Source organism: Peromyscus maniculatus, chromosome 14, assembly GCF_049852395.1.
Source record: "Peromyscus maniculatus bairdii isolate BWxNUB_F1_BW_parent chromosome 14, HU_Pman_BW_mat_3.1, whole genome shotgun sequence".
In the NCBI taxonomy this organism is placed as follows: Eukaryota; Metazoa; Chordata; class Mammalia; order Rodentia; family Cricetidae; genus Peromyscus; species Peromyscus maniculatus.
Window position 1 is genome coordinate 25,734,716 of NC_134865.1, and position 10,356 is coordinate 25,745,071.

The window sequence follows — 10,356 nt, forward strand, 5'->3', positions numbered from 1 at the left end:
CCTGATTGTATCTTGTAATTGAATAAATAGTGAAGTTAATTCTGAAGTATCAGGGATAAATTCTGCAGTCTCAATATGTAACACCACTCTTTCAGCATACTGAGAGTCAGTTACTATGTTGAGAGGTTCTGAAAAATCTATTAATACCAACAGAATAGCATACAATTCTGATTTTTGAACTGAATTATAAGGACTTTGAACCACTTTACTTAAATTTTCTGATTTGTAACCTGCCTTTCCTTCATTGTTGGCATCTGTATAAAATGTACAAACTCCAGATATAGGTTTTTGCCATACAATTCGAGGCAAGATCTAATCAGCTCACTTTATAAGATCAATTCTATCGCTTTTGGGATATTTGCTGTTAATTTCTCCAAAAAAAATCACTGCAAGCTCTTTGCCAAGGTTCACTTTCTGTCCATAATTTTTCAATGTCCTCCTTAGTTAATGGTACGACAATTTCTGCTGGGTCTATTCCTGCTAATTGACAAAGTCTCGATTTTCCTTTGCAAATCAAGTCAGAGATTTTTTCCACATAAGTTTTTAATTTTTTATTTGGTTTATTTGGTAAAAATATCCATTCCAATATAATATCTTCCCTCTGCATTCCAGTAGGAGAATGCCTAGAAGGTAAAATAACCAAAATGCAATCCAGCTTTGGATCAATACGATCCACGTGCCCTTCATACACTTTCTTTTCAACCAAGGCCAATTCTTTCTCAGCTTCAGGTGATAATTCTCTTGGACTATTTAAGTCCTTGTCATTTTCCAAGGCTTTGAACAAATTAGTCAGTTCATCATTTTTTACCCCAACAATAGTTCGTAGATGAAAAATATCTCCAAATAATCTTTGAAAGTCATTAAGAGTCTGTAGTCTATCTCTCCTAATTTGCACCTTTGGGGCTCTAATTTTTTGTAGCTCTATTTTATATCCTAAATAATTAATAGAATCTCCTCTTTGTATCTTTTCAGGAGCAATTTGTAGTCCCCAGCAAGGCAAAATTTTCTTTACTTCTTCAAACATTCTTTCTAAAGTATCTGCATTTGAGTCAGCTAGTAAAATATCATCCATATAATGATAAATTATAGATTTAGGAAATTTTTTACATATCACTTTCAATGGCTGTTGTACAAAATATTGGCACAGAGTTGGGCTATTCAACATTCCCTGTGGGAGGACTCTCCATTGAAATCTTTTAACTGGTTGAGAATTATTATAAGTAGGCACTGTAAAAGCAAATCTTTCTCTGACTTTTTCTTGTAAGGGTATTGAAAAGAAACAGTCTTTTAAATCAATAACAATGAGAGGCCATCCTTTTGGTAACAGAGTAGGCAAAGTCATCCCAGATTGTAGAGAGCCCATTGGCTGAATTATTTTGTTAATTGCTCTAAGGTCTGTTACCATTCTCCATTTACCAGATTTCTTTTTTAATAACAAATACAGGAGAATTCCAAGGGCTGGTTGATTCTTCAATATGCTGAGCATTTAACTGTTCTTCTACCAGCTCTTCTAAAGCCTGGAGTTTCTCTGTTGTTAAAGGCCATTGCTGGACCCATACAGGCTTGTCTGCTAACCATTTTAAAGGTAGAGCTGTTGGTGTCTTTGGAAGATCATCAGTTATTGTGCCCTGTTCTTGTATAATATGGATGGCTGGTGACCACTCATTAGAACAGTATCTTCTAATATTTCTCTCAGTAACATGTGCTACTTTATGATTTGCTTCTGAGATTGGAGGGATGTTAATCTGAGTATTCCATTGTTGCAACAAGTCTTGACCCCACAGGTTCATAGTTATTTTAGCCACATATGGTTTTAATTTTCCTCTCTGTCCTTCTGGACCTATACATTCGAGCCATCTTGCACTCTGTTTCACCTGAGATAATGTCCCAATTCCTCACAATTGAACATTTACCTCCTGAAGAGGCCAAGTTGGATGCCAAAATTCTGGTGCAATTATGGTAACGTCCGCACCTGTGTCTACCAGAACAGACAACAAAACACCATTTATTTTTATCGTTAATTTTGGTCTTTGTTCATTAATAGAAGTTTGCCAAAAATATTTCTTTATGTTTTCTCCTGAATTTTCTATTCTCTCTGTTTCATCATCCTGACCAGCATGATTTATTCCAATAGGCATTTGGTTATATAATTGCGCTGAGCAGGGATTTCCTCTATGGCTGCAGGAAAGGTTTGAACTGGATTTGCTATGGGGGCCTGCATGAGGCCCCTCTGGGAGTTTCCTGAAGACTGAGGCAAAGGATTACCTTGTCTGTCCTTTGTTGATCTACATTGGTTGGTCCAGTGTTTTCCCTTACCACACCTTCTGCATACTCCAGAAGGAAGGGGCATTCTGTTGCCATTGTTCCTTGAAGAAACATTGTTTCTAGGAATGACCTGTTTACAGTCCCTTTTCAAATGTCCTTGCTTTCCACATCCAAAACCTCTAACATTCCTCAAACCTTTTGAAATTGCTTCTCCTACCCACATATCATCATGCTCATCAGCCTCAACATTAACTGTGTCTCTAATCCAATCTTCCAAAGGTGCAGATCTTGGCCTTAATGGCCTGATTATTCTTTTGCATGCTGCATTCACATTTTCAAAGGCCAAAGATTCAATTATTGCCTTACTAGCTTCTGAATCCGAGACCATTCTCTTTACTGCTGAAGCCAGTCTTTGTAAAAAATCTGTAAAAGATTTTTTTTGGCCTTGCATAACCTTTGTAAATGACTCAGATTTTTTTCCTGGTTCCTCAACTCTGTCCCATGCATTCAAGGCTGCCGTTCGACATAAAATTAGGGTTTGGACATCATGTAAACATTGTGTTTGTACTGAAGCATATTGGCCTTCTCCAATAAGCTGATCCTGGCAAACTTGTATTCCTTTATCCCTCCATTGTTTTTCTATGTTTTTAACCTCATCCTTAAACCACATTAGAAATTGAAGTTTCTGGCTGGGTTCCAGAACAGCTTGTGCAAGGTCCCGCCAGTCCTGTGGTACAATTCTATTACATGTTGACCAAGAGTTTAACATTTGCTTTACATATGGGGAATGCATGCCATAAGATACTATTGCCTCCTTAAACCTTTTTAAATCCAACATTTCAATTCGAGCCCAAATATTTTGTGTAGCCATTTGATCAGGCATCTGCTGTACGGTTACAGGATAAATTATGGGTGACTGTGTGAAAACAGGCTTTCTTTCTGTAACGTTATGATCGAAACTTGAAACAACTTCACTGTTAATTTCTTCTGTCTGAATTTTTACAGGCTTAACAAGTTTTTCTAAAGCTGGTATCCTGGCACTTAAATTGACTATCTTTTTAAATATTAAAATGAGGATTAGCATAGTGATAAACTGCATAATTCCACCAATACTAATCTTCTCATATAGTTGTTCCATTGTCAGACTGCCTAAAATTTCGAACAAAACCCAATTTTCTTCCAATGTACACGTAAAACCCATTTTTTTTAATGTGGAAAAAAATTCTCTTTTATATAGTTTCCTTTAAAATATCTGATATGTTATGACTTACCAAATCTGCATAGAACAGTAGAAATCTGAGGGGATTTTCAAAACAGCCACCTAGTGTCCAAGGTGTAAATCTAGAGAGAGAGAGAGAGAGAGAGAGAGAGAGAGAGAGAGAGAGAGAGAGAGAGAAAGAGAGAATGCACAAGAAAGCGTAGCCGGCTAAAGCTTAAATCCAGCCATGTGTTCCCTCTTGAGCTGAGTCAAGGCTTGGCTCTTCCTTAAGCTCCGACCACGTGTGTTGGCTTTACAGACAGGGCCCTGTTCGGCAGGGAAGGTCTGAGTTGTTTGTAGCACCGGCTTTAAGCAAGCAGGCTTTAAGCAAGCAGCTCACAGTTAGTCCGGCCTGAAGCCAAGCAGGCCTAGGCCCAGGCTAGGAAGCCAACCGCTCGAACTAGGGGGCCACCGTCCTGTCTGCCGCCAAGCCAAGCGGTTTTTAATGGATTCTTGTCACGTTGGGCACCAGATGTTGATGTAACCAACCGTCTTATTAAATAAGAAACACAGAACCAATGTAAAAGAGAAAGCCAAGAGATCAGAGCTCAGAGCTAAAATCTCACCCTTCCTCCTGCCATGGTTCCAGCTTCCCGAAAGAGAGCTATTTCCCTGTGTGTAATTCGTTTCATAGTCATTCTGCCTTCTCATTGGTTGTAAACCCAAACACGTGACTGCCTCATCACTGTCTGTATGTACAGCTCCCCAGGTCTTAAAGGCATATGTCTCCAATGCTGGCTGTATTCCTGAACACACAGAGATCTATGGGATTAAAGGCGTGTGCCACCACCGCCACACTCTGTCTATGGCTCTAATAGCTCTGACCCCTGGGCAACTTTATTTATTAACATACAATCAAAATCACATTTCAGTACAATTAGAATACCACCACACAGAGCCTGGAAACAACCTTCAACTGCCCTTCAACTGAAAAATGGATAAAGGAAAGGTGGTGCATTTACACAATGGAGTTTTATGCAGCAGTAAACAGCAATGTCATCATGAAATTTTTAGGCAAATGATGGAAGTAGAAAAAATAATCCTGAGTGAGGTAACCCAAACCTAGAAAGACAAACACAGTATGTACTCACTCATAAGTGAATATTAGATACAAAGCAAAGGATAACTAGGCTACAATCCACAACCCCAGAGAAGCTAGGTAAAGAGGAGGACACTACAAGGGACACACATGGATTGCCTGAGGAAGGGGAAAGGGTTAAGATCTCCTGGGTAAACTGGGAGTGGGGAATAGAGGGGAGGGTGTGGGAGGTGAGAACATAGGGCTTGAGATGGCCAAGTTGGGGGAGAGACAGGGAGGGAGAACAATGAAAGAGATAACTTGACAGAGTATACCATTAAGGGGATGGGGAGAAATCTGCAGCTAGGGAAAACCCCAGGAACTCACAAGATTGTTCCAAGCTAAGACTCATAGCAATGGTGGAGAGGGTGCTTGAACTAGCTTTCCTCTGAACTGAGATTGGTGTCCACCCTAATTACATCCAGTGACAAATGGAAGCAGATGCAGAGACCCACAGTCAAGTACTTGGCCAAGATCCTGGAGCTCAGTTGAAGAGAAGGAGGAAGGATTATAAGAGCAAGGGAAGACAGAATCATGATGGGAAAAATCAGAGAGATAGCTGACCCAAGGTACTGGGAGCTCATGGACTCTGGACTGACAGCTGGGGAGCCTGCATGGGACCATATAGGTTCTATGAATGCGGGTGACAGTTGTATGGCATGATGTGTTTGTGGGTGCACTGGCAATGGGACTAGGACTTATCCCAGGTACATGAACTGACTCTTTAGAGCCCATTCCCTATGGTGGGATGCCTTACTCAGCCTTGATGCAGGGGGGTGGGGCTAGAACTGGTCCCAACTTGGTATGCCAGCCTGTGTTGACTACCCAAGGGAGGCCTTACCCTCTATGAGGTGAGGATGGGGGTGGGATGTGGGGGGGAATAGGAAGGAGCACGTGATGGGGAGGGAGGGGAAGCAGGGGTTGGTATGTAAAAGGAAAGAAAAATAATTAAGTAATAAAAAAAAAAGCTCATCACAAAAATCCACAACTGATCCAAATATAGAGAACAGTCAACTGTGTGATGCACATCTCCAGTTAATACATTTATAGCACAACCCCTATATCCAAAGCTTGGGAATATTGTAGAAGAGGGGTAGAAATACTGTAATAGTCACAAAATGTCTGCTGCAATACAGTGTCTTCAGCATAAAAAGACCTTTACAATGACAGCACCTGTTGACATCCCAGCACGGATGGGGAGACTCTCCCGAGGCCTCTGCCCTAGATGGAGAGCTATAGGCCATCAGTTGCTGCTGAGAGAGGAAGAACAACTCTATGGAATGTGCACCCTGATAGGTTATCCAATCCCAAGCTCTAAACACATATATATTCCAGCAACACTAAAAGAATTTAGCAGGTCGTCTACATACATACATGCTATGTATGTAACAGTAACAACAAAAGAAGACATCATGAATTTGAGAGGGAGCGGGATGCGGCACAGGAAGAGTTGGTGGGGAGAGAGAGAAGGTTAGAAATATGTAAATACAGTGCTTGTACATGAAATTATCCAAAAAACAATGAAGTAAATGTAAAAAAAAAATATTCTAAAAGGAAAGAAAGAGAAGTTGGGAGCTGAGGAAGCACCTTCAGAATTTTCAAGTTAGAAATGATACAGTGTAGCCATTACACCATGCTGATCAGTCACTGGATAAGGGCTTCTGATAGAAGAAGCCCTATTAAGGGTGCACAATTTTCTTCAAAAGACTCTGACAGACGAGACTGTTTTCCAACCAAAATTCCAAGTGCTTGAGAAGTAATAAATCATAGCATCTATTCCAAGAAAGAAAGATTTTTCTACACTGAGAAAAGAAACTTCAAGAAGCAATGGGTGTCATGAATGTGGTTCACTGTTTGTCATGGACAAGATTCCACAAGAAGATTCTGAGCCAGAGACAGCAATTTGTAGATGTAACCATCTTGTTAAATAAGAAACACAGAGCCAATGCAGAGATGAAAGCCCAAGAGGTCACAGTAATAGCTAAGCACTAAAAACCTTACCCTTCACTGCCGCTCCTGTCCTTCCCTCCCTAAGAGACCTCCTTCCTGTGTCTCTGTCTTTTTATAGACTTCCTGTTCTGCCTTCTCATTGGTTGTAAACCCAACCACATGACCTCCTCGTCACTGCCCATCTATACAGACCTCCAGGTCTTCTATGGTTGGTATTGAGATTAAAGGCGTATGTCTCTATGCTGGTGGTATCCTTGAACACACAGAGATCTGCCTGTCATGTGATCGGGATTAAAGGCGTGTGCTACCACTGTCAGACTTCTGCTATGGCTTGCTATTAGCTCTGACTCCTGGGCAACTTTATTTATTAACATACAAATAAAATCACATTTCAGTACAAATAAAATACCACCATAGCAATTTGCATGCAGTAGTTGATTGGGCATTGGTCTCAGGGACAACTGAGAGTTTAAGAGAGTGAGTGACAAGGACTGGGAAAAGAAGAAACTGAAGCTAAGAGATCAGCCAATCTGCCATTAGAGATGTTCTGAATCAAGGTAAATGATGTTAGCCTTGTACCACAGCACTGATCAGTCATGGGAGGTCACTCCTAAAATAGGGGTGCATAAAACCATTCCCAAGGCAAAGAGCAAGAGTCAGAAGAAACTCATCTGAGCAGTCAGCAAAGACAACCTTGAAAGTTGTAGAGATGAATATATTATTCCATGAGAATCATGGATGTATACTATTATAGGGAAAGTAAAGTTTCCAGTATTCTTGCCTCATTGGGGCAAGGAAATAACACATTTTCCTGACCTATGGCCACACAGAATGTACTTAAGGTTGTATCAACATTCTATTACAAGGCAAGGCTAAAGCATCTAACCTCCTGTGGTAGCAGAAGTAAAGGGATATCACTAGACTAGATCTTCAGTGCTTGAGTGCCATCCTCTAACACCCAGGGCAGACAAATCTGTAGCTGAGAAATGGCAATTTTCCTTTTCTATATTGTTTAGAAGAGGAATTAATTCAACCAACCCAGGTTGGAGTCCTGTCAGCTATCATGCATGTTTGAAATAGATATTTGAAGAAGAGGAAAATGAACCCTGGATGGAGGGTGAGAAGGAAAAAAAAAATAAGTGAATAAAAGCAACTGCTACCAAACATGATGACCTGAGTTCAATACCAAGGTCCCACTGCATGGAAGGAAAGAATCAGTTCTCAAAAATTGTTCTCTAATTTCCACATGTATGCCACAGCATAACCACAACCCCATATTTGCCAGTATATGTATGTGTGTACACACACATACATAAAACCTAAATTTATATTAAAAAAAAAAAAACCTTTAACAGTGTGCTGAAAAGGTGATCATATCTATTACCTCTTCTATTCTCCTGGAACCATCTCTGACTCACAACGTCTCTGTCTCACTTTATGACATGCCCATTAATAGCAAATGTTTCTCTCCCCTGTTCTAAAGCATCAACCTACATATGTTATTGTATGGTCTTATGCATGTTATATTTTAAGCCTAAATTTCCTCATCTTCAAAATGGAGGAAAAAATAGGCTTGATCTTGAGGCTTGGTCCTGAAATGCTGTGACAAAGATGATGATGGTGATGATGATGATGATGATGATGATGATGATGACTATGATAATGACAATGGCAGAATGAATTTAAAGTACTTAGTAAAGTGACTGGCTCATAGTAGCTTATAGGTGATTAACCTATTTTCACTATATAAGGATTTTGTAGGAAAAGAGAGGCTTATATCAGACAGACCATCAGGAAAACAGAAATCATACTTTGCACTCCAGGAATTATACGTCTCAATATAGAGAATTAGAGGCTCATTCAACCACTCAAGAAACTCATCAAGTCAAACACCAGGGAAACCATTTCTGCTGGTTAGACTTTGTGTCAACTTGACACAGGCTAGAGTCATTTGTGAAAAGGGAACCACAGTTGAGAAAAATGCCTCCATATAGATTGGTCTGTGGAACATTTGGGAAGTCTTCAATTATATATGTGTGTGTGTGTGTGTGTGTGTGTGTGTGTGTGTGTGTGTGTGTGTGGAAGGACTGGGGATTGAAACCAGGACCAATATACTACATGTACTGCCTTTTAAACTTCTATTCATTCATTTATTTATTTAATTTTGAAACAGAGTCTCAGTTTGGGGCTCTTTCTGGTCTAGATCCCACTATGTAGACCGGGCTGGTCTCAAACTCAGAGATTTGCCTTCCTTTGCCTACTGGGTGCAGGGATTAAAGGAGTGCACAGTCACATGCAGCACTATGGTCCTTTAATTTTTTAGTTTTTTTTTTTTTTTTTTTTGAGACAGGGTCTTGCTAAATTATTCATACTGGGCTTGAACTTGCCATTCTCTTGTCTCAGCCTCCCAAGCAGCTAAGGTTACAGGCACATGCCCCTGTGCTCAGCTACTTCTGGTTATTAAAACATTCTTCCCTTGTTGTCTGTAGAAGTTATGGCTGTCTGGATGTTTTATTCTAGAAAGCAAGTCTTTGATTAAGCTTGTGATGTCCAAGCACAAAGAGTCAACAATAATGGAATCCAGGGCAGGAAGAGAGCCTAAAATGAGTTCTAAGCAAGATAGTTCCAATATGCCTCAAACATGTTGAAAACAGCTGCACCAATTAAAAGGCAATTAAATGTGTAATAAATGGAAATGCTACCAAATTGTTCTGTAAAAAAGTCTGAGAATTGCTGCATGTAGTCACAGAGTAAGAAATGTGTGCCAGAATCAAGGTTACACACTTTTGCTGAGCAATACCAGAGAGGCATCTTTAGAATCAACAGCTTAGAAGCACTGTTTTCAGAGTGTGACTCTATCTTGTGAAGATGGTGTTATTTTTTGCAAGCCCAGTGAAAGGGATAAAAAAAAGAATGCAAAGCACATAATGGGGGTGGAAGAATTAGAGGGAAACCCAGGAGTGAGACCTCAGAGGTGCCCAAGCTTGCAGTCTGTAAATGTGCCCGTCATGTGATATAGAGCCAGGTAGAAGCAGCAGAAGAGTGAAATGAACGAAGGAGGAGCTTTATAGAATGGAACAGCCAATACTAATACCTCTCCTTTTGGAGAAGAACCACTTCATCTTTTCTGATTTTATAATTTTACAGTAAGGAAAAAATACTATATTCCCTGGTTGGTCCTTAACATATCAAATAAATGTTTGTTACTTGTTTCTATATTAAAGGCCCCTCTTCACTGCCAGACAACAGTGTGGTGGTTTAACTAGGAGTAGCAGCCATATGCTCAAATATTTAAATGCTTGGTTATTAGAGAGTGATGCTACTTGAGATTAGGAGGTGTGGCCTTGTTGAAGTGGGTGTGGCTTAGTTGAGGTGGGTGTGGCCTTGTTGGAGGAAGTGTGTCATGAGGAATGGGCTTTGGGGTTTCAGGAGCCCAAGCCAGTCCCAGTGCTTTCTCTCTTCCTGCTGCCTGTGGATCTGGATGTAGAATGCTTGGCTTCTTCTTCAGCACCATGTCTGTGTGCATACTGCCATGCTTCCCACCATGCTGATAATGGACTAAACTGCTTTAACTGTAAGCAAGCACCAGTTAAATGCTTTCCTTTATGCGAGTTGCCATGGTCATGGTGTCTCTTTATAGCAATAGAACACAAGAATTATGACTATGAATATTCATGGAAACTGGACCAGTATTTGCTATAGGATAGGAGTCATTGAGCACTTTGACCTAATTCAATTATGACAAAGTCTGGGAAAGTGAATGTCTAGACAGACTTAATGCATCAGAAAGTCAACAGCTAATCCA